Source organism: Natator depressus, chromosome 22 (genome assembly GCF_965152275.1).
Source record: "Natator depressus isolate rNatDep1 chromosome 22, rNatDep2.hap1, whole genome shotgun sequence".
In the NCBI taxonomy this organism is placed as follows: domain Eukaryota; kingdom Metazoa; phylum Chordata; order Testudines; family Cheloniidae; genus Natator; species Natator depressus.
This window is the reverse complement of record NC_134255.1, coordinates 11,584,080-11,606,843: the sequence shown is the minus strand read 5'-3', so window position 1 is coordinate 11,606,843 and position 22,764 is coordinate 11,584,080. Positions and strand designations below refer to the sequence as shown.

The 22,764-nt window shown below is 43.1% G+C and overlaps 1 long non-coding RNA gene across 1 annotated transcript in view; it reads right to left on the bottom strand.

Annotated features, from left to right (window-relative positions):
* Window positions 1-21,656, bottom strand: part of LOC141976071 (uncharacterized) — a 199,652-nt gene extending 177,996 nt beyond the window's left edge. Inside the window, exon 1 of the long non-coding RNA XR_012636065.1 lies at window positions 21,529-21,656. This is a non-coding gene — a long non-coding RNA (uncharacterized LOC141976071). The remainder of the gene's footprint in view (window positions 1-21,528) is intronic.
* Between the last annotated feature and the right edge of the window lie 1,108 nt (window positions 21,657-22,764).

Genomic DNA, 22,764 nt, shown 5'->3' with positions numbered 1-22,764 from the left:
TAGCTCAGCGATTCACTGATTGTACTTCCCGTGTGCCCTGGCGATAGAAATCTTTTATTTAATGCGAGACAGTGATTTGACGGCCCTCCTAATGGCGCTTGCAGACTATCAGCATTTCAGTGGAATTCTGATCATGGTTTTAATATTCCATGCAGCTTTGCCCCCTCTGATTTCACGCTGAAACATTAACAAGAGCTGACACTGGAGATTAGAAGCAGACAGCTGGAATGCCAGGTCTTTGTTGCAGCATGGACATGAGCCAACATCGTTCAAGCGCAGCCAAGAGGGACCTGGGAAAGTCGTCTTAAGAAGAAGGGGAGGTAGGGAGGGGGAGACAAGGTAGTTTACTGAAGGGCATATACAAGAAGATAATTGCAGAGTTCTTTCATCTTTTAAATCCAAATTCTAATCAATATTGGTTTATTAAGGGGAAAGAGGGTTATTAAAAGGTACATTTTTCATTGGAGAAACAAATCTTCATTGGAACTCTGCAAGCATAAAAGTTTTGCATATAAAAAAACTTCATGATAATAACCACTACTAACTTTGTCTACCTAACAACTGTGATTACTTGAGGTGCTTCCATCTGTAAATGCAGTGCTGGTCTCCTTAAAAATAAATCCACTTAGTTCCAGGTGAATAAATTGAGAAATAAAATTGGATTTATGTGCTGTGCCGTTTGTCTCAACTGTAAACTCCCAGGCAAAAAGGAAGTACTATAACATAACATTCTTGTGCCTAATAAATTGTTTCCTGTGAACAGAAAGCTAATAAAGATACATAATTTTATCCTACTCCTTTCTCTGCACAATGTTCTAAGCGTTGGGAGATTCCAGCCATGCCCTGTAGCAAAGCTGTGGAGTCTTTTCTTTTAAATAGAACTCTGGAAGTGTTAACTTTTGTAACTATTAAAAGGACCAAGTAGTCTTTATTCAGGCAGATTCTCCTTGAAGTCAGTTGGCGTTCTAACTGAGCAATATGGGCCTGATCCAAAGCCAACTGAAGACAACAGAAAGTCCCCTACTGACTTCCTTGGACTTTGGAGCAGGCATTATTAACTCAAGGGTTTGGACCTATCTTTGGAAATCATCAGGGGGAAACAGGGTGGTCTAGAGAATGGGGACACCTCAAAAGACTTGGGTAAGTACTTTCCCAGCCTTGCCACCGACCTTGGGCAAGTTACGTCATGTCTCTGTGCCACTGTTTCCCCTCCCACACCTCGTCATCTGTTTAGACTGTAAGCTCTTCAAAGGAGGGGGTCTCTCTCCATCTGTTTGTACAGCACCCAGCACAATGGGGCCCTGATCTGTTGGGGTCTCTAGGCATAAATAATGAAGATAATAATGATTCCCCCAAGGGAATTTAAACTGAGGCAGGATCCCTACTGCGCTCGGCACTGTACACGCACACATGGTAAGACATGGTGGTCCTTCACCTGAGGAGATTACCATCTAAAATGAACTAGACAGGTTGTGGGAGGGGGTAAATCTTATAAGCAAGCTCCAATCCTGCAATAAGCTCCATGCCAGAGGACATACACATCCAAGCACAGCCGTGTGGATTTCCATGGGATTGTGTAAAGGGACAGTGTTTCAGCAGCCGGGAGATCCTTAGACGATGGGGTGTGAAAATGATTAATGTGGCAACTGGCACATGGATTATATGATTCCATGGTTTTTATTTTATTAAATAGTCCCCATCTTCCCCTCCAGCTAGCCGGTGCTATTTCCTCCTCTCTTTTAATTTTTAGCTAGACTAATAGTAATAAATAGAGAACAAATATTTGTACTAATAATTGAAAGGTGACCTATGAACTCAAAAGTATTATTAACGAGTGGTTGAATGCAAAGTACTGTTTTCATTACATTGCATTTATGTTTTTATTCTTCCAAAGGTATGAAAGCACTTCCCAAAAATGATTTGGGGCTAAAATCTGCTCTTTTACACCACTGTAAATCTGGAGTAACTCCGCTGAAATCTTTTGTTACTGCAAATTTTCAGAGGGCTGAATTTGACTGTTAATTAACCCTCACATCATCTCCTGTGCGGTAGGTAATCCAAGTGTAATTAGGTCTGTTTAAACAGATGGGTAAACTAAGGCACAGAAAGGTAGTGGCTTACTGAAAGTCACAATGGAGGCAGAGCCAAGAACAGAACCCAAGAATTCTGGTTCTCAATTCCCTGCTCCAAACAGACCACAGCCCTCCCTTAGTTTTCATTTTGTGGCATGAAAACCAAAACAAATCACAATCCCCTTCAGACAACTCCCTCTGCTAACATAGAGCTGCCAGCATTCAGGCTATTAGTACTCTTGGGTTTCGCTTTGTGGACCTGTTCTCTCTGCTATAGGACACTGATCCAAAGCCCACTGAAATCAATGAGAGCTCTTCCATTGGCTTCAGGGGGGCTTTAGATTAGGCCCCAAAAGTCCTGTCTGCGGCCAGGTCTGCAACAGAAACTTCTGCTTGCATAGTTACATCAGTTAGGGGTGTGATTTTTGGTGACCTCTCTGTACTGGCTAATGCCCTAATGTAGATGTAGTTATAGGGCATAAGAGTGCTTTTACTGGTATAGACTATTTTGCTCAGGGAACTAGTACAAAATATACCGGCAAAAGCCTTTTTTTTTGGTCAGGATTAGCTGGGTCCACACTAGGAGAGTTTGCCTGTATAACTTTACCAGTAAAGCTATACTGGTAAACCAGTGCAAGCCAGTCCTGGTTCTCTCCTCCAAGACCTTTTCTTGCCTTTGATATAGGAACTGGAAGAGACAGGTCTTTTCTACAGCCATACAGTTCTCACTGCAGTACTTAAAGGCACTGTTTAGAGATCTCTGGAGGGTAGGTGCTATATAAATGCAAAGCATGTTAAATTAAGTACCTCTTACTCTATCTGAAACTGCTTCCTTTCCTTTAATTACCTGGTTGTTGTCTAGACTGAAGTTCATTACACTAGTTCTATGGCTCAGCATCATTTACTTTACATCTCGGTCAATCTGTGAGCCAACTGGTAGACTCCAAAGTGGTTGAGGAACATGTTCGTGCAGCCATACATGTGCTCAGAAGGGGAAATAAGAGCTGAAATAGGTAATGAACAGAAATGCAATAGCTGTCAATAAATCTGCTAATACTATTGACCTTTCCCACATTTGCATCATTATCCAAAGTTCACTAGAGATCTTCCAAGCGTGTTATCATTATCCCTCATTAGAAGTCACTCTAGAAACATTAGCCAAGCATTTCAGGAGCTTGTTAATTGCTTTAACAAAGCAATGTCAATACCAAGCTGTGGTTCCTGTCATGAGTTATGAGTCAGGGCCTTTAAGGCTAAATTTTCTTGGGCTTCATATGCAATGTTTGAGGGCACGAGAAAAAGTTACCCCTCTTCCCCCAGAGGAGAATCCCACTTTTGGGTCCAGATCCTCTGTTGGTATAAATAGTTTTAGCTCCATTAAAGTCAGTGGAGGTACACCAACTGAGGATCTAGCTTTGTGTCTGTAGGATAATGGCCTATGCGAATTTGTGCATAGTCTCGAACCTGAGCTGTTAAGTTTAGATATGGAACTGAACTTTCCCCAACTCTGCAGGGAGCAGAAAGGGAAGACTGTAATGCAACCTATCGCTAGTACAACTATACACTGACTTTGGGCCAGATCCTCAGCCAGGGCAAACTGGTATAATTCAGTTTTATTTCAATAGAGCTACATTGATCGACAGCAGCTAAGGATCTGGTCCTTTAGGTCAATGCTTAATGTATCCGAAATGGCTTACCCATCCTTAATCAGCACTTCCTCTATATTTTTGGGCAGTACCCCAAGGATGATAACTAGTAAGTCCCATTAATTCTGACATGGGTTAGCAGCCTGAGTTCTTGGATGTGAAACTGTTGCTTATCAGAAATTTTCTTCATCCCTTGATTTCTTACACACCATTATTTAATACCAGCTCATAAAATTTAGATCTTCATGACTTAGTAGTTGGAGAAGGGAGGTAGCAGGTTAGGTCCATTGGTTTCTAATCCTGCTTCTACCGCTGGCTTCGTATGTGCCCTTCGGCAAGAAACTTTCCCCATTAGTAAAACAAAGATAATACCACCTTCCTAAAGTTACAGATGAAAGTTGCTATGTAACTGGATGTTATATTTGTCCTTGGAAGCATTCCTGTCATCTGACATCACCTCATCTGTCACATGATCTCACCTCCAATTGTACTAAGTCAAACAAAAGTTCAATTTCTACTGTTCCTTTCTTTGTGGTTGTTTAAACCACATTAGTGTTTCTTTTCTTTCCAGATTGAAAGGTAGAGGGTGAGGGGGGGGGGGGAAGTACGTGGGACCACCACACACACACACACACACAAATCACACAGTCTGCTTCCAACATACCTTATATTTATGATCTTGGAGATGCACAGCTTCCCCAACAATAACATATTTCTATCTACTCTGTGCCATTTTTGTTCTCTGGGGTATTACATTTATGGTTCAGTGATCATATTGGCCTGTGAATTTCATCAGTCAGAATTTTTCCTTTTACCCACTGATATGTATATGTTAAGAAAAATAAAGACACTTCTGGGAATGGTGGTCTAGTGGGAATGAAGCAGTGTTTCAAGTCCTGTTGCATAATTCTAGTGAATTAGGTACCTCCAGAAAGGATATTGAATATCTCGAGCTTGGTGGATCTAACCCCATGTTGGTTGGCCACTGACTCTTTGCAAGGGTTCATACAATTGGAGATGAGCAAGCTCTTAAGTGAGCAACCAAAGAGGTGAACTTTAGGGCTGGATTTCTTTTGATGGCTCAGCAGTTTCCTGCTGTGCAGGGTCATTATCCAGTTGATTGAGGAGTCTAGCGTCTTACTTACAGTGTATATCATCATGGTATCTAAGCACAAACAGTTGCTACAAGGCAGGGTAATTTCAATGCTGTTGATTCCCATTTTGTTTGGTCTTTCCTGTCCAAGTCTGTTGGACAAACTTAAAGGCAAACTCCTGAAGCAGTCACTCAGGACTAGATCCCACTCCAACTGAAATTAATTGCAAGCTGCCCTTTGACTTTAGTGGAACCAGCTACATACCAGACCTTTGTTTTTACTGGCCAACATTTTCAAGTATGACTAGCAATTTTGGGGTGTCCAACATGAAACACCCTAAAAGAGCCCGGTTTTCATAACATGGGTGCTCAGCACTTTCTGAAAATCAGGACCTTGTCCAAGCCCTTTGACTTTAGTGGGCTTCAGAATAGGCCCCAGGTGTCTCAAGTTGGGTACTCAAACTTGCTTACTGAGTCACTTTTTAAAATATCTTCTCCACTCAACCCTTCCACTGGCAAATTCTCATTAGGCCAAATCCTGAGAGGTTGTGAGCACTAGAAGTGCCCCATTAATATGGTTTAGATCCACCTTGTCTCCCTTGCAGACGTGTTCCAATTGCTGATCATAATCTTTTTGTAGGAAAAGTCTGTTTACTGATGGTTATATCTGATCTATTATTCTTAAATTTATGATCACCTCAACTCCACTTAAAGATGAAATTACTTCCCAGTGGTGACTGGCATGAGGAGAGGAAATATGAAGCCTGTTGGTAGGTGGCTGGAATTCAGCCTAGACTTGTATTGACTCGAAGGCATTACCATCATGGTAGTTCTCTGTGAAATGAGATCAGCAGGTCTCAGCCCAATTTCCGGTGAACAAGTGTCCATGTCACAAGTTGTCATGTTTTTACATAGGCAAAGAGCAATCTGGATTGCTTTTATTTGAGATGAAAAGAAAGCCCAAATGTAAAGTCTCCATGAGAGAGCACAGTGTGTGTTTCAGAGTAGCAGCCGTGTTAGTCTGTATCCACAAAAAGAAAAGGAGTACTTGTGGCATCTTAGAGACTATAAATAACTGTGTTAGTCTCTAAGGTGCCACAAGTACTCCTTTTCTTTTCACAGTGTGTGTGACTCACTCCTTAATAGCTGCAATTTTGAACCAACTCACAGGGAGTGTCTGGACAGGCTAGGGTTCTGCCTTCCCCTTAGAGGTGCAGCAGATAGGCCTTGCAATTGCACAAGGACATCCATGCACAAACACCATCATCATTGAAACTACTTGGCAGGTTCACCCAGAGGTCATGGACTGACTAAACCGTGGAAACTGAAGTGCCTTACTCCCAACAGGGGATTGCTAGAGGTACACTGATGGGACAGTGACAAAGGAAGTTTACGTTGCCACCAACCATGCTGGGCCTGTTTTATGGGCAAAGAGAGGACTTGGATCTCCAGAGGCTGTCAATCTGGCACCTTTCACTTGCATGAAGTGTAAGCATAAAAAATTTATAATGAATACAATTTCCTTCTTTATGATTCACCTCTATCTTCTTCAGTGTATGCACTTAATTCCCATTAACACTAGTGTGGTACTTCATCTAAGGACTTTGTCTTCCCCTTGCTGTACCATGATGACTACACACGTTAACCATTTCCATGCCGTGTGCTGCTTACTTCTTCCTATGCAAAAGGAAGGATAAAGCAAATAAGAATTGATGCATTAGCTCTATTGTCTCTAAAGTTTCCTCATCAGCAGTCGGTACGAATATGCATTCAGTATACCTACTCAGAATGATTTTAAACAGGGAAGAATAAAACCAAGCAATACATATTTAATGAGGTTCAATAGCTCCAAATTTACTTGTATTGATCACTGCAGAGAAAACCTGACTGTTCAACTGTAACTTGAGTAAGATTGCATGAAGAAGCACAAACAAGTTTCTTTGTACTACAGACAACTCAGGGCCCAATCCACCTCTCTACCTTCAGTGAAACTGCCATAAATGCAACACCATCTCTGCTGAAACTGGAAACCAACACAAAGAGCCAAACCGTAAATCCAACTGCAAATGAGTGGGAATTTTGCTTCATTGACCACGGCTAAGTTCTAAGGGCCTCCTTAAGGCTAAAGGAAGTCAATCGGAGGCTTTCCAGTGACTTCAAACAGGCTGTAGATCAAGCTCTAAGGCCCCATTTTAGGAAAGTACCTTAGCATGATCCTACAATTAAGCACATGCTTAAGCCCCATTGACGTTAACAGGAGTTGAGCACGTGTGCAAGTGCTCCCTCGAGCAACGATGCCAGCAATCATTTAGTAGAAGCACCCCCTACTTGCTGACAGGGTTGTGTTCTCCAGTCTGCTAAATTCACTTGGCGCCAATTACACAATTGCCCCCTATCCTCTAGAGCAGGGGTGAGCAAACTACGGCCCGCAGGCCACATCTGGCCTACCAGCCATTTTAATCCGGCCCTCGAGCTCCTGCTGGGGAACGGGGTCTGGGCTTGCCTCACTCCGGTGCTCCAGCCAGGGAGCAGTGTCGGGGGCCGTGCTGTGCGGCTCCCAGAAGCAGCATCATGTCCTTCCTCCGGCTCCTATACATAGGGGAAGCCAGAGGGCGCCGCTCTGCACGCTGCCTCCACCCCAAGCGCTGCCCCGGCAGCTCCCATTAGCTGGAAACCGTGGCCCATGGGAGCTGCAGGCACGGTGCCTGCGGACAGGGCAGCATGCAGCAGAGCCGTCTGGCCATGCCTCCGCATAAGAGCCGGAGGGGCGACATGCTGCTACTTCCGGGAGCTGCTTGAGGTAAGCGCCACCCAGAGGCTGCACACCTGAGCCACCCCGCATGTTTAAAAATGCACAGCAAATGAACAAAAGATTTTAAAAGACAGGAAGTGAGGAACTGTATCCAGTAAAAACTGCGTGGGGAACTTAGGGAAAGCAGGATAATTACACAGAAAAAAGAAAAGCAAAATTAATCTGTGAATGATTTTTGTGTTGTATAATGCCTTGAGTACCCATATGGGTTGTGTGTATGTTAAAATCATACGGTACTTCTGTCCAAATATCTCAAAGCACTGCACAAATGTTGGCATCATCATCCCTGCCTGACAGATGTGGAAACTGAGGCACAGAGCAATGAACTGGCTAGCCTAAAGCCTCTGAGTGAGTCAGGAGATTACAAAATGGAACCCATGTGGCATGTGCCACTAGACCATGCTGCCAACCAAAGAAATTAGGAATGGGAAACACCCCCTTTCCTCTCTTTAACATGCTCCAGCTCCCACACAAGCCCTCCCACTCTTCCTTTGGGTTTCCTCTCTCCGGAGAAACAGGTCTGTTGCTGTGCCCAGCTGCTCCATGGGAAAAAGAAAATGGGTGTATCATTAGGCCATTGAGCTACCTGACATTATGCAATGGAGCAGCACGGTGATGAGAAATGGCAGTTCGGAATGGAACCGGACCTGATTTTCCTATCAGCTCCACTGCGGTAGATCAGGAGTTGCTCCAGACTGAGTCCGTGGATTTATACTGGTGTGAGACCAGAATTGGGCCCAGCATCATTTAGCTGCTGCTGGGCAGATGGGGTATTGACACACTCAGGAAAACAGGTCCTCTTGCAATAACGAGGCAAGGCAACAGACGTGCCCTATGCTCCATTAAAACTATATTGAGAAAAGCATTCAATTCCACACTGTAATTGTCTCTCACTAAGGCTTCTATTTTCCTTGGTGAAATTAACCATGAGAGGAGAATTGGGGGCACTGGGTGTGAGAGAGAGACAGCGCCTGATTCCCCTCTCGCTTACGCTTGTGCCACTTCATTGGCTTCGGCAGAGCGATGCCCCAATTACAGCGGTGTAAGCGAGGAAAGAACCAGGCCGTCAGGGAACGGAATAGTTACAGCAGCCCACCCTGTTTAATAGCTGCACTGAGTCAGATTCATTACAGGGATAAAAACGTCTAAAGCAGGAAAATAATGAAAAGTGCTAAAGACCGGATCTCTATATTTATTACCAGAAGAATTACAGCCCTGATATTTATAGACAACAGAGGCATATGTATAAACAGAATAATTTCCATTATGTACATACATATATGACTTTACTACTCATTAAATATACTGGACTGACAGTCCTGGAACCCTTGGATTATCCACAAGGTATCCCTCAGGCAGGGACACAAACACACATTGCCCCCCCACACAAAAGGATTCATTTACACTACTAAGGATTAGTGGAAGTACTATAATATGAAAGAGAACATGCCTCCATGATGTACAGTTTGTTGCATAAGTGTACCCCAGGTTTCTCATTTAAAGTGTCCAGCCCTGATGGTTGTGAGGATAACCCTAAAAAATCGAGCCATTTAAAGGAAGCTCTGTCATCTTCCTGAGTTTCCACAAAGCCTGAAACAATAGCTCTGGGAAACGTACTCTCTCCTCTAAAAAGAAAAGGAGTACTTGTGGCACCTTAGAGACTACGTCGCCTGGATTGTTAACTGGAAACCTCAATGTAACACATTGGGAACAAATATTTAACAATAAGCTCTTCAATTTAGCAAAGAAAAGTATAACACAATCCAATGGCTGGAAGTTGAAGCTCGACAAATTCAGATGGAAATATGGCATACGTTTTTAACAATTTACTAAGGGCTGTGGTAGATTCTCCATCACTGGCAATTTTTAAATCAAGATTGAATGTTTTTCTAAAGATCTGCTCTAGGAATTATTTTGGGGACAGTCAATGGTCTATGTTATACAGGTGGTCAGACTAGATGATCACAAGTGTGCCGTGCCCCCAGAGGTGAAAGTGGGCCGGTATGGTGTACCGGTAAGAAGTGGCCATCGGTACCCACCCATACACAGCCAATGTTAAACAATGCGCAGCGGCCGGAGCCCCGGGCCCTTTAAATCACTGCCAGAGCCCCAGGCGGCACGGGCTGGGCAGCGTGGAAGGGCTTGCTGGGGGAGGCTGACCCTCAGCCCCACTCGTTCTGCCTGAGGCCCCACCCCTTCCAGGGGCCCAGAGCCAGGCCCCCATAACTGTAAGTCTTTTACGTTACTTTCACCCCTGCGTGTCCCTCTCTAGTGACTGGTCTTCACAGACGATAATATCCCTACTATTGCGAGTTGCAAATGGAGTTACTCCCTTATCTCAAGGGATAGAAATGTGCTGAAGGCGCTGTGGCTCTATCTGCACTGAGGATCAGTACAGAAGTTGTTGCTTAAAGCTATGTTAAAATATCAGTATTGTTAATTATTTTACTGCTGATCATTTTCCCAGAAATATCAAGCTCAGGTACTGTTAGGGGTGCTTGAACTAGGGATGCTGGGGATGCGGCAGCACCCGCTGGCTTGAAGTGGTTTCCATCATATCCAGGATTTACAGTTTTGTTCAATGGCTCTCAGCACCTCCGCTATACAAATTGTTCCAACACTGCTGTGTACTGTTTTACAGCTCCTAAATGCCTCTCGTGTTTGAGCCGGCAAAAAGCCACAATTGTCCACTACTGAGTTAGCAAAACCTCCCACTTCCCCAATGACAACAGCTTCTACAGTGCAGTTGTGCTGTTGACAATCTGTGGCACATGGGAAACAAACAATAGGCACCTCATAAAACTTTCTAATAGAGTCCCTAAGAATACCTAGCTCTTACATAACACTTTTGATTTGTAGAGCTCAAAGCACTTTACAGAGGAGGTCAGCATCATTATTCCCATTTTACAGACAGGGAAACTGAGGCACAGAGAGGTGAAGTGACTTGCCTAAGGTCAGCCAGCAGGCCAGTGGCAGAGCCAGAAACAGAACCTAAGTCTCAGTCCAGTGCTCATCCACTAGGCCAGACTGCCTCCTTAGTCAAGTTCCTGGGAGTACAGCAAAACCTTCTATTAAAATTAGAGATGGATCTGAATGGAAGAAATCCAGATCCAAATTTTCCCAAAATTGTGGGGTGCTTAGATTTGGGGTTCACGTTTGGGAGCACTCTAAGCACAAGCCGGAGATGTGAAGTTCAGCTCTGAACTTCCCCATTGATTACAGCAAAGTTTAGATTGTGGTGATTTGGGGCCAGCTAATCATTTAAATGCTGGGCAGAAGAAAGGGTGGAAAAATAATAATAATCACTTGAACCCGACAAGTTACCAGACAAGATGCTTTAAATAAATAGAGAGAAATTTCTTCCCTTCTATTGCAAGCAATGGAAACATAATTAATGGTTAAAATATTTTAAATCGGCTTAGTGCTGATTTACTACAGCGATGGATACTACAGACAGATAGAGAGCAAGTGACTGGGAGTCAGTATTCCTGGATGCTTTTCTATTCCTGACTCTGCTACTGACTCATTGTTAGTCCTTGGTTTAATCACTTAGAGATGGATTAAAAAAAACCCAACAACTTCGTATGCATAATTTGAAAGTGAAAAGCTATACGTTGCACACCTATTGGAAGAACTCAATACAGAAGAACCTTTATTTAACCTACCATGACTTTATATGTGCACCTAGCTAATCCCTGGCCAAAACTGCAACCATTAACGAAAAAATTTTCCATGACCTTTTTGTTCCCGGATCATGTCAGCCCACAGTATAAGGAACGAATCCTTTTATAAGTTTCATGTGTTGCCATGTCCTTATGGAACTGAAATAGTTACTAAACTATTAAATACTGGGGTGGGTGGGAGACAGAAAAAAAAAAAATCAAACCAACATTTTTGTTCATCAATTCCGATTAAAAAATTAATTTCATGGTACAATGAACCCATACAGAGTTATATCTATTAAGGTCACCTACTTCTAGGACTTCAGCTTACTGTAGGTACTGATGACTGTAAAACTCTTTAGGAGATAAGAATCACAGTTTCAGACTTCTCAACTCTCACAGTTTTAATGTGAGACAATTTTCCTGCCTCCTAACGATCTTGATTTTTTTCCAGTGAGAAAAAAAAACAAACAAACAAAATCTCTCTCAATTGCTGTATGGAGTTTTTAAATATCTGGCTTGAATTGAGGCTTTCGTTGTCTGTAGAGGAGATACAAGTAGTTCTAAACTAAAATATTTGCTTAATTTGTCTCTCCCTCTACTATGTCTTGAGAGGTGCTGAAAATCTCCCGGAATTGTCCCCTACAGAGGAGACAATTGCTACCCTGTTGGCAAAACAGAAAACCTTTGAGGAAAGGTCTTCTGAATACATATTTTGCAGCTAAATGTTTTTCTTGCTGTCTTTGGGCCCAGTCCTTATTCAGTTGCTACTCAGACAAAACTCCCATTCATGTCAACGAAAAGACAGCCCTTCATTAACTCAGGAATTTTGAAAATTTGTGGTTCATGTATCCAGAAATTGGTAACACGGAATTGATCGAATAATAATAATAAAAAAAAGATTTTCACCACTGGACCAAAGACGTGTGGCCACTTGGAAACAATTCAGAATAAACTGACTTTCTTAGTTAATCTATTTTTTCTTTCTTTCTTTTTTTATCATCTCTGGCTCTTAAGTGCTTATCCCTGGGTACTGTCAGATGCATTGCGTCAGAGGAACACAGCCATCTCAGTGGGTCATGAACTGAGAAGTGATCGTTGATGTAGCTGGCCTAAAACACACTGAGGGCCATAAAGATCAGAGGCTTGTATTAGTCTCACTAGTGACCTGGGATCCAGCATCAGTGCAAGTGTAACCCACTGGAGAGTATGTGTCACAGGTTACTTTATGACAGGTTTCAGAGTAGCAGCCGTGTTAGTCTGTATTCGCAAAAAGAAAAGGAGTACTTGTGGCACCTTCCCCACTGTATTTTCCACTGAATGCATCCGATGAAGTGAGCTGTAGCTCACGAAAGTTTATGCTCAAATAAATTTGTTAGTCTCTAAGGTGCCACAAGTCCTCCTTTTCTTTTTGAGGTTACTTTATGTCACTGGCAGTAGCCCTCAAGGGAAGTACCTCTTCTTTTTCCACTGCTCACTTGGCTCTGCCCCCATAAGAAAGACCATCGGTGTTCGTGGGAGTTTTGGCTGAATAGTGTGTTAATGGTCCCCCACTGTGCCAATCCACTGAGGATACAAGTCTGGGCTTGTCGAGACCAGCAGTGAGTATGTGGCAAGCTGGGTGCAAATCTACAGGGCACTCGCATGCAGTACACTAACTGTCCACGTGGATCCTGCTGCCATGCACTAAAAGCTCCCTCGTGCTCACTGACCTGCTTCCATTTCAAAGCGGAGTGGATCACAGCGCACGAGGGAACTTTTAGTGCGCAGCACCAAAATGCACATGGATAGTTAGTGCACAACACCCTAGGGAGCTGTAGATTTATACCCCAGCTTGCAGCATCCTGTTTGTTTAGACAAGCCCTTTGTTACAGCCCTGTCTAGAAAATTTGGCTTTTTAGCTCAAGCTGTAGCAGCTTGTATTTGTAAATCTGGAGGTCATTGGTTCAAGCCTTGTGGTGTGGCCCTCTGAAGATCACTTTACACAAGCACTGGTGTGAGGTTTCTCAGTGGTTTGCTTGATGGAGGATGGCTGCTACATTCTGAACAGACTGGAGTTTCCAGGTTATCTCCACCTCAGGTACAGCAAGCTTGCAATCGTCTAGTCTGGAAGTAACAACAAAACACATGGATTGCTATGGCCAGGTCCCTCTGGAAGGAGCACAGTTTCTAGAGCTGGTTGGAAATTTTTTTTTTCCTTTTTTTTTTTTGCAGAACATTTCCCATAAGCCCTCCCCCCCAAATGTTTAGTTTTCAAGAACTGTGTTCAGGAACAATTTTTTGGTTTCTGGTAAGAGTTTTCAATGTCCGATGTTTCACTTAAAAAAAAAAAAACAAAGTTATATGCAACTTTGGCCAAGATGAAAATTTTCCACAACTTTTTTCATTGTGGTTGAATAGCCATTTTTCCTAATAAAAAGTTTTTTGGGAGGTGGCAGAAGGGAGAAATAATTCTCCAGCTCTAGAAGCTTCCTTATAAGACACAGGTGAAGGAACTCATGGCACAGCACCATTTCCGTTTGTGCATTCAAGATTAGTGAGGAGTTCAATATAACTCCACGACTTCATTTGGTATCAGTGAACCTTTTCCTTAGTCCCATTAGTGAACGAAGCTTAACCACCAATAAAGACTTCATGGAGAAGAGTGAGTGATGAGAGACCCTTAAATATGTAGAGAATTTGGATCCAATTTAGATAGTTCAATGTTCTAGCCAAAACATAGCTGAACTAGCCAACCTTTTATTTCTGCTAAATTGGGTTTGAAATCTTGTGATTCCAAGTATTTCCTGTTCAGGACAAACAGGAAATAGAGCAAGAGGCGGCTTCCCTGTGGTACATTAAAATTTCTACTTCTTGTCCTGATGGCATTTAAAAGTGCAGAGGTGGTATAAAAACAAAAACCCAAGCCAACCGACTATCAAGCCTTTCATGAGGTTTAGCATGCAGAGAGGAAGGGTCTTATCTGATTTGAACCTATTTGGTTTTCCCCACCCATAACTTAGATTTTGCAATAATTTCACTTACAATTTGCTGTTAATGAAAAAAAACTCCACAAAAGCCTGATTCTATGCCCATTCAACTCAATGGAAGGACTCCTATGGGCATCAGTGGGTTTTGGATCAGCCCCCACCCCCACAAAAAATAGTTAAGCATTGAAATGTGTTTTATGTGTAAACAATCCCCTTGAAATCAGGGCGTCTGGAGAGGCAGAACAGAATCATTCAAGCAACAAACAGGCCGGGACATGGAGTTAGCACCTCATTTCTTCCAGAGAGTATTGTGGGCCCTTTAATGGCTACACATATTCGCAGCCTTAATTTTTATGCCTCAGCTGAGAGACCATGGCTGATATTTTCAGAAATGACAAGTCTTTGGGAATGCCTCAATTTCTGAGTCCCCAAACTGAGACACTGTAAAGAAGCCTGATGTTCAGAGAGTGGGTGCTCAACACTTTCTTAAAATCAGGCCCCTTTTAAGGTGCCACAAGACATCTGAAAATTGAGAGACCCGAAGCCACATATGTTTTGAAAATCTTGGACCATATTTGCAGCAGCATAGTACCTACTGCAATCAGTGGGATTTTTTGCAAGTAAGGTAGCGCTTCGTGTACGGACAAGTGGATCACACCCGTAAGTGAGGAGATGGTTCCAAGCTGCCAAGTCAGGATCCTAATCTAGACTTCTTTAGAATTTGGAGCTATTAAGATGCATGGGTTGGGTTTGGCTTTGCACAGACATAAAAGCCAGTTTGGAAATTGCGAGCTGGATCCAAAATTCCTCAAAGTTTGGGTTGTTCAGATCTGTGGTTTGCTATGGGCCTACTCCTATGAATGAGATGGAGCACTCTCTATTTAACATATCTAGAGATTTATTTTCCATACTGGAGTGCATGGAATCTGAAGGTAACTTGCGTGTATTTGCATTACATGAACCACAGTGTGAAAGGGTTTAAAAAGTACTGGAGTGAACGAGCAATTGACAGACCAGTGGATAGTCAAAGCTGGTATTATTTTTAGTAACTGTAGCTGGGCTCTGTAACTTTGAAACCTTTATCTCTGGCGACAGTCAGCCTTCCTTGAACACAATGCATCTGGGCTGATAGACGGGCGTGATCCGAAGTCCACTGAAGTCATTGGTAGTCTTTCCATTGACTTCAGTGGGCTTTGGATCAGGCCCCTAGTTTGGAAACTAACACTGGTCTTATAAGAGTCAAAGCCATTTTAGGCCACTGCAGGGGAAAAAGAAGCAAATACCTGTATATTGCCAGAAAACATACTTGACTGTCTGTGCTTGGAAGACAAAAAAGATAACAATTTACGAAGACTTTGATGCACATTATTGTTTGCAAATGCTATACTGGATATGTAAAGTGACGTACCACAGCTAAGCGACACAAGTCACAACAGAAGATATGAAGCAGACTTCAGCGAGGTTTTTTAGTTGCTGCATCCGATTTTCCTCTTGCAAACCAGAAGTGACTCCACTAAAATTATGTTCTCATGTACACCAAATGTTAATCTCCATCTCGATTTTCACTCTGTCCATGCTATTATTCAGTGCTCTAAGAAAGAGTAACTTTTGCCTAACTTTGGATAACCTGCATTGCAGTCTCCCCTTAATGTGCATAGCCCTGGGGATAGGCCCATGACTACTTATACAAGTAGAGTGGACTCTGCAATGTACTCAGTGCAGAACCATATGCGTTCATGTCATATCTAATCTGTGAGAGCATGTGTGTATTTTATCCACTGGCCCTCATGAACTTGAGTGCCATGCGCACCACAGTTGGGTATTTTGTTCAAGAGAGTGTTTCTTAAAAAGAGTTCTCTTGTCTACAAATTGGTGAGATGTTTTCACTGCAGAACTGGAGCAGTCCTCCTCCTCCTCCTGTCTGACCAAGGGGCAATCTACAAAGAGGGTATTTTTAAGCAGCTGGGATGACTCATGGGGAGGCTGGAGCCATGTTGTCTCGGCATTGGAAGCTATTAATGGTCCTGCCTTGTAGTATTCAGTAACAGGATTATCCACACTACTGTATATCAAGTTTATCATGTGAATGGATAACCCAGGGATGAGTTCATGCATGGATGTCACCTGTAATACACTAAAAAACAAAATAGTCAGTGGTGACCAACAGTCTGGGCTTTGCAGCTGGGTTCAATTCATCTTCCCATATGTAAGATGTTAATTTTCTTGTATAAGAGCCAGGTAAACAGAGAGACCGGACAGGAACTAGGAATGCAGTTGGGGAAGGATGTTTGACAAGAGCAGGTGGGGGAGGCTTTTTAAAAAAAGCACTTGAAAAAAAATGCTGGATCGGGTACCACAAAGGTCACAGGAATGTCAGCATGACTGTACTCGTGACATTATTAGTGGACTGTGGTAGCACTCAAAGGCCCCAACTGAGATGGGGTCCCCAAAGTGCTAGGAGAGACAGTCCCTTCCAATCTAAATAGACAAGTCGGACAGAACGTAGGAGCCGATACAGGGTGAGTGGCTTGTACATGATCACATTGCAGGGTAGTGACAGAGAGGGAAGAGACTGCAGGTCTTCTGGCTTCCAAACCAGCAGTATATCCACTGGACCAAGTTCTCTCCCCAGGAGTCTCAGTCTAGCAGAAGTTTCACGAGATGAACAAAAAATAATGAACAGAAAGGAATATTTGAGGGACGCCTCCAGCTACTGAAAACAATGCCACTCAGGCCTCCAGACCCTACAAGTCCATGTGCAGTGCCCACCACTGGCATAGAGGGCATTCTGCAGCCAGGAGGGGTCATATCAGCATGGGTAAAGGTAGAGCAGGATATTGTCCAGCCATCTCAGGCTGGCAGAATGGTCCCTGTGAAACTATTCCAGCCAATATAAGAGAAGTCCTGTGATGGCTGTTCTAACTTGTGCTGGTGACCAGTTTGCCCCCAGGCTTTCTCCATTGTCAGGGGAGAATTAAAAATTGCTTGGATCCCCACCCAAGTATGAACTTGGCACAGCTTAGCATTTAACCCATTTAGTGTATTCCCTTTCCCACCTCACTCGTGAGGACAATCCTACAGCACAAAGAAATGGAGTGGCTCAAGAGATCTTCCCCACCTATGATAAATCAATTCCCTAAAAACCTTTAAATCACAGTTGTTTCTTTGCTCTGAATAGCTACTTTTCAATACCAAAGGCCTGGGTCCAGAAGAGGACTTTTGCATTGTAATGCTTCCTCCTCTTCACTTAACTTCCACTCCCCCTCGGCTGTTTTGGTGGCCATAGAGAACACCTACAGGCCCTGCTGGCCAGCTGGGTGGAGGAACGCTTATCTTCTCTAGTTCATGGATTGCAATGGCTCATAGGTGGGACATAGGTGTTGCGCAAAGTGAGGCAACAGTACGCATGCCCAGAGGCAGAAACTTGGGCACCTAGGAAATTTTTACTGAGAAAATGCAGGTACTGAATGAGTTTAGGTGCCTACAGAGTTTGGCAGCAGCCAAGTGGGAGTGGCAGGGGGATTGTCGATCACAGGGGTGCCTAAACTCGGACTTAGGCACCTAAGTCAATGTGTGGATCTGAGCCAAAGTGCCCAGGAATTAACCCAGAATCCTTTAGTCCATTTATGAGCTGTTAAACCATTTAGAATGCATTCACTTTACCCCACGCATTGCCTAAGGCTGGACAAGGGAACAGACCGAGAACTTCTATACAGAAGGTTTTAAAATGTAAAAGGATACCATCTGAACTCGAGTACGGGCTGTTACACAATCAGTGCCATGCTTAGTAATTGCTTTCTCAGAGTCAATTGCGTTTCAACAACCACCACCACCACCACTCTATGTACATAGTATATTCACTTTGGATGTTTTGAAGAATATATTTTGACTCCAATTCCTGTTAAAAGGCAGTGGAGGCTAAATTAAAAAAAAGTGTATTTAATTAGCTTCCATGTTTATCACATTACTAATAAATGCACTACACTTACTCTGCTTAAATTCAGAAACAATTGCTCTGAAGGGAATAAAAACAGTAATAATTGTTACAAAGTTATGTTCAAAGAAAGGTGCCAATACAGGTCTTCAGTTTCAGGCAACTTGGTTATACTTTAAGTCCCATTTTAGTTTCTCGAAGAGAAGCCAAACCTCAGATGTAAACACCCACAAACTCTGAGGATGTGCTAATACAGAATGCTGACCTGAAACCAAGTTTTGTGAATGGTCCCCATCTTTATAGTGAGCCAAACTAAAACTGTGGATGTGTACACTTTGGGGGTGTTTGAAAGTAGAGGAGACTGATAGCCTTGTGGTTAAAACACTGTTCTGGAAGTCAAGAGATCTGGGTTTAATTCTTGGCTCTGCCACAGCCTCCGTGTGTGACCTTGGGCAAATCACTTGATCTCTCTACATTTCAGTTTTCCCCATCTGTAAAATGGAGATGATACTTCCCAGGGGTGCTATAAGCTTCATGAATGTTTCTAAGGTGCTCAGGTACTACAGTGATGAGGGCCATATAAGGAGACAGAGAACATCTGAAATATGCATCCACTTTTTGCAATTTGATCCCATCTCTATTTGAAAGAAGGACAGATCAGTGTCACTTATATTTAAGGGACACATTTAAGAGCAAGAGTTAACTAGTTTACCAATGAAAGAGACTGGCTGTGATGGAGAGGCGGGACAGTGTTCTACTTCTTCACTCACTGGTGAGCACTCACTGGATCATATTAATCGCAGACTCCAATGGAATTACACGAGGGATGAATTTGGCCCTCTCTCTTGAAGTTCTCACTCCTTCAGAGAGGCACTTAACAGCACTGATGTCTATGCAAAGCTGGTTGCTTTCCACTGATACAGTAGAACTTCAGAGTTACGAACACCTTGGGAATGAAGTTTGTTTGTAATTCTGAACAAAATGTTCGGCTGTTCTTTCAAAAGTTTACCACTGACCATTGACTTAATACAGTTTTGAAGCTTTACTATGTAGAAGAAAAATGCTGCTTTTAACCATCTTCATTTAAATGAAAAAAGCACAGAAATAGTTTCCATACCTTGTCAATTTTTTTTTTAAACTTTCCCCTTTTATTTAGGTAAGTTTATGTTTAACACAGTACTGTAGCGTACTGGCTTTTGTTAGCTTGTTTCTGCTGCTGCCTGATTGTGTACTTCCAGTTCCAAACGAGGTGTGTGGCTGACTGGTCAGTTTGTAACTCTGAGGTTCTACTGTATTTTTGCTCGCAACCTGTCCTCTCTAGAGGTTTGGATCCAAAGTTGAAAAAGCCAGCAGACGAAAGCATTCTTGGGAGATAGCTTGGGTCTAACTGGATCAATTGGATTCATTCTATAAGTTAAGGCACTGGGATAAATCTCTACTGTATCATCCATCTTCGTCAAAAAAGTGGTGGAAGGAAGAAATTGCAGTCAGAAAAAAAATCAACAATGTGGAGGGATTATTTTGCCTCGAGGACAGTAATTAATAGAGGGTCAGATACTCAGTTGGTGTCAAATGGCATAGTTACAATGGCCTAATATGGGCTCTGCAGATTTACACCAGCGGAGTGTCTGGGCCAGAGCATTAGCTGCTGAAGAGAAAAGGTGAAAGCAAAGTCACATCTCACATTTCTAAGGTGCCACAAGTCCTCCTTTTCTTTTTGCGGATCTCTACTACTACTACTAATAAAAAAGTGATGTCCTAAAACGTCTGAGGCAGAGAGAGCTGCAACCCCTGTGAGATGAGGAAACACAAGATGCCTGTCTGAGCTGAAGCCTGTCAGATTTTCATATGGACAAAATACTGAGGGTGCCCATATATCAAATCAAGGACCAGATCGAAATGGAAAGACTCCCACTGACTTCAATGGGCTTTGGATCAGGCCGCAACTCACTGAAAATTTAACTGCCTTGTTGGTGGGGCAAAACAGAAGGAGTATCTACAAAGCCAGGCAGGCACGTGCACACCCGTCTTCTTGATATGACAAATCAGAGCAGAACTAGGTGATTCCATAGGCGGCACTCTCCCCTGGAGTCAGACTGAGCGACTACTGCAGCAGCAGCCAGAGGACTGGGGGGATGGAGGAGAGAGGAGGAAAGGAGGCGACTTGTTTGTTATAGGCTCCATCCTTTGAAGGGGATCCCCTCCGAAAATAAAATAAAATGAAATTCTGACCGCTATTCATGAGCACGGGATTGTTAAATCACAGCGTCTTGGTCAGATTCCAACTCCCAAAATGATATTCGGCCTCCCTAAATTCCTCCCCGAAATATTTATCGCTTCCTGTCCAAAATGGACTGCGCAGAGCAGCTGGGCGCTGTAAAGATGCTACGGTATTCACCAGAAGTAGGTGCATTTCGTGAATGAACACAGTGAAGGCTCTGTCTTGCAAGATTGGGCCTTTAAGACATATAGAAGGAGCAATAAGCCTTAATTGCCAGTTCTTCGGGACAGGGACTGGCCTCTTACCGAATGCCTTGGCAGGGCTAGCACAACAATAAGCTAAGCTAGTTCGAGGCCTGCTTATAAAAGTAGAAATTCACAAATAGGTGCCAGGGAGAGCAGACAATATTTGGAAGAATGTGCCCCAAGATCAAAGCCCTCCATAAGGGGTAACAGCATATAATGAAAGCAAGGAAATGGTAAGCTGTAGTGAAAAATATATATTCAAATGCCCTAAAAATAATCCAAAAACAAATGAACATTAATTGTTATTGAGCTATCGTTATAAAGTATTACTACTTGCCTGATTAACTGTTACATAACAAAGGCTAATCAGGCAAGTAATAATACTTTATAATTATAGCTCAATAACAGTTAATCCTAACAATGACCCTTGCAAGGGAGGAAAGCTTTAGATGCATTCCACAGTTGGGTAAACCGAGGCACGGGAAAATTAATGGGAGTTAGGTGCCTAAATACTTTGGAGGATCTGGGCCTACAGACCTGGTCAAAGGTCACACAGTGTCACAGCAGTGAAGAAAGGAAAAAAGCCAGTATCTTCTCTAACCACCAGATAAAGTCCCTACCCAAACATATCCAATTTCAAGCCAGTCTGAATAAAAATTAGCCAAATAGCAGATTGCAAGATAGTTCCAGCCATAATTAATCATCTAGAAACATCAGATCCTGAAAATATATCCAATTTCAGAGACATCCATTTCAATGCAATTACTGAGCATCCAATAATTCCTTGAGTAAAAACAGAGGAGAGGGCTGGGAAATCAAAGCTTCACAAAATGCATTAGAGCCCTTCCATACAAATAAATGAGAAATATCCTACCCTTTGCTGACTGGCAATCCATTGGCTGCACTCCTTTATGGCACACGAGGGGTTAAACATCAGCCTTTGGTGACTGCTGTAGAAAACACCCAAGCCTTGGTTTATTCTGCCACAAACTGTCCAAGCCCAAAGCTAAATGTCTTAAGGTTCAAGGCAAACAAGGGTTCGTTTGTAGAGTTCCCAAGGAGAGTGAAACCCCTGCAACCTGCTTTGAGAGCATAGCTGTGGAGGGTAGCTGATTAGGAAGAGAACTCTGCAGCCTGAAGGCACAATTAACAAAGACCCTTCCACCTGCTCTCCTGAGCCTGCAGTTGAGGATAATTAGCAAACCAGTACCTGAGCATTGCAAAGTGCAAGCTGGAATAGAAGCAGACAAAAGAGCAGAGCAGAAAAGCAGAGCTAAGGCCATGGAGAGCCCTGTAGGTTAAGAATCAAATGTCTGATCCTTTGGCCATGTAGTGTCCAAGGCATGAGTGAATTATGCCATAGGAAGAAGAATCCATGTTCAGCTACAGATTCAGCTTAGGGGGCTGAGGCTTGAGGCTATATCAAAGCTAGGGTTTGAGAACATCTTGGGGCCAAAATCCCAGGAGCTCGTCCCATAAGATTTCATCTTCAAATGGCAGAAATTTCATGAGATTATTATTTGAGATCAGGGTCCCATTGTGCTTGGGGCTGTACACACACACACATAGTAAAAGGCAGTTCCGGGCCTGAAGACCTCACAGTCTAAATAAACAAGCCAGACCAGGGAAGTAGTGTTATCCCCTTTTTAGTGATGGGAATCTGAGGCACAGAGAGACTAAAGGGCTTGTCTACACTGGCACTTTACAGCGCTGCAAATTTCTCACTCAAGGGTGTGAAAAAACACCCCCCTGAGTGCAGCAAGCTTCAGCGCTGTAACGTGCCAGTCTAGACAGTGCACCAGCACTGGGAGCTACACCCCTCACGGAGGTGGGTTTTTTAGAGCACCGGGGGAGCTCTCTCCCAGCGCTGTGCTGCGACTACACAAGCCCTGTTAAAGCTCTGCCATGGCAGCATTTTAACGTTGCCAGTGTAGACGAGCCCTGAGACTCAGATTTTCAAAGGAGTCTAAGACAGTAAGATTCTCACCTCCCACTGATGCTTCAAAGGGCCTAAGGGCTATATTTTTAAAGCTATTCAAGTGTCTAAAGATGCAGATAGGCGCCTAGTGAAAAAGCACCTCGGTGCCTAACTCCCATTGAATTTTAAATG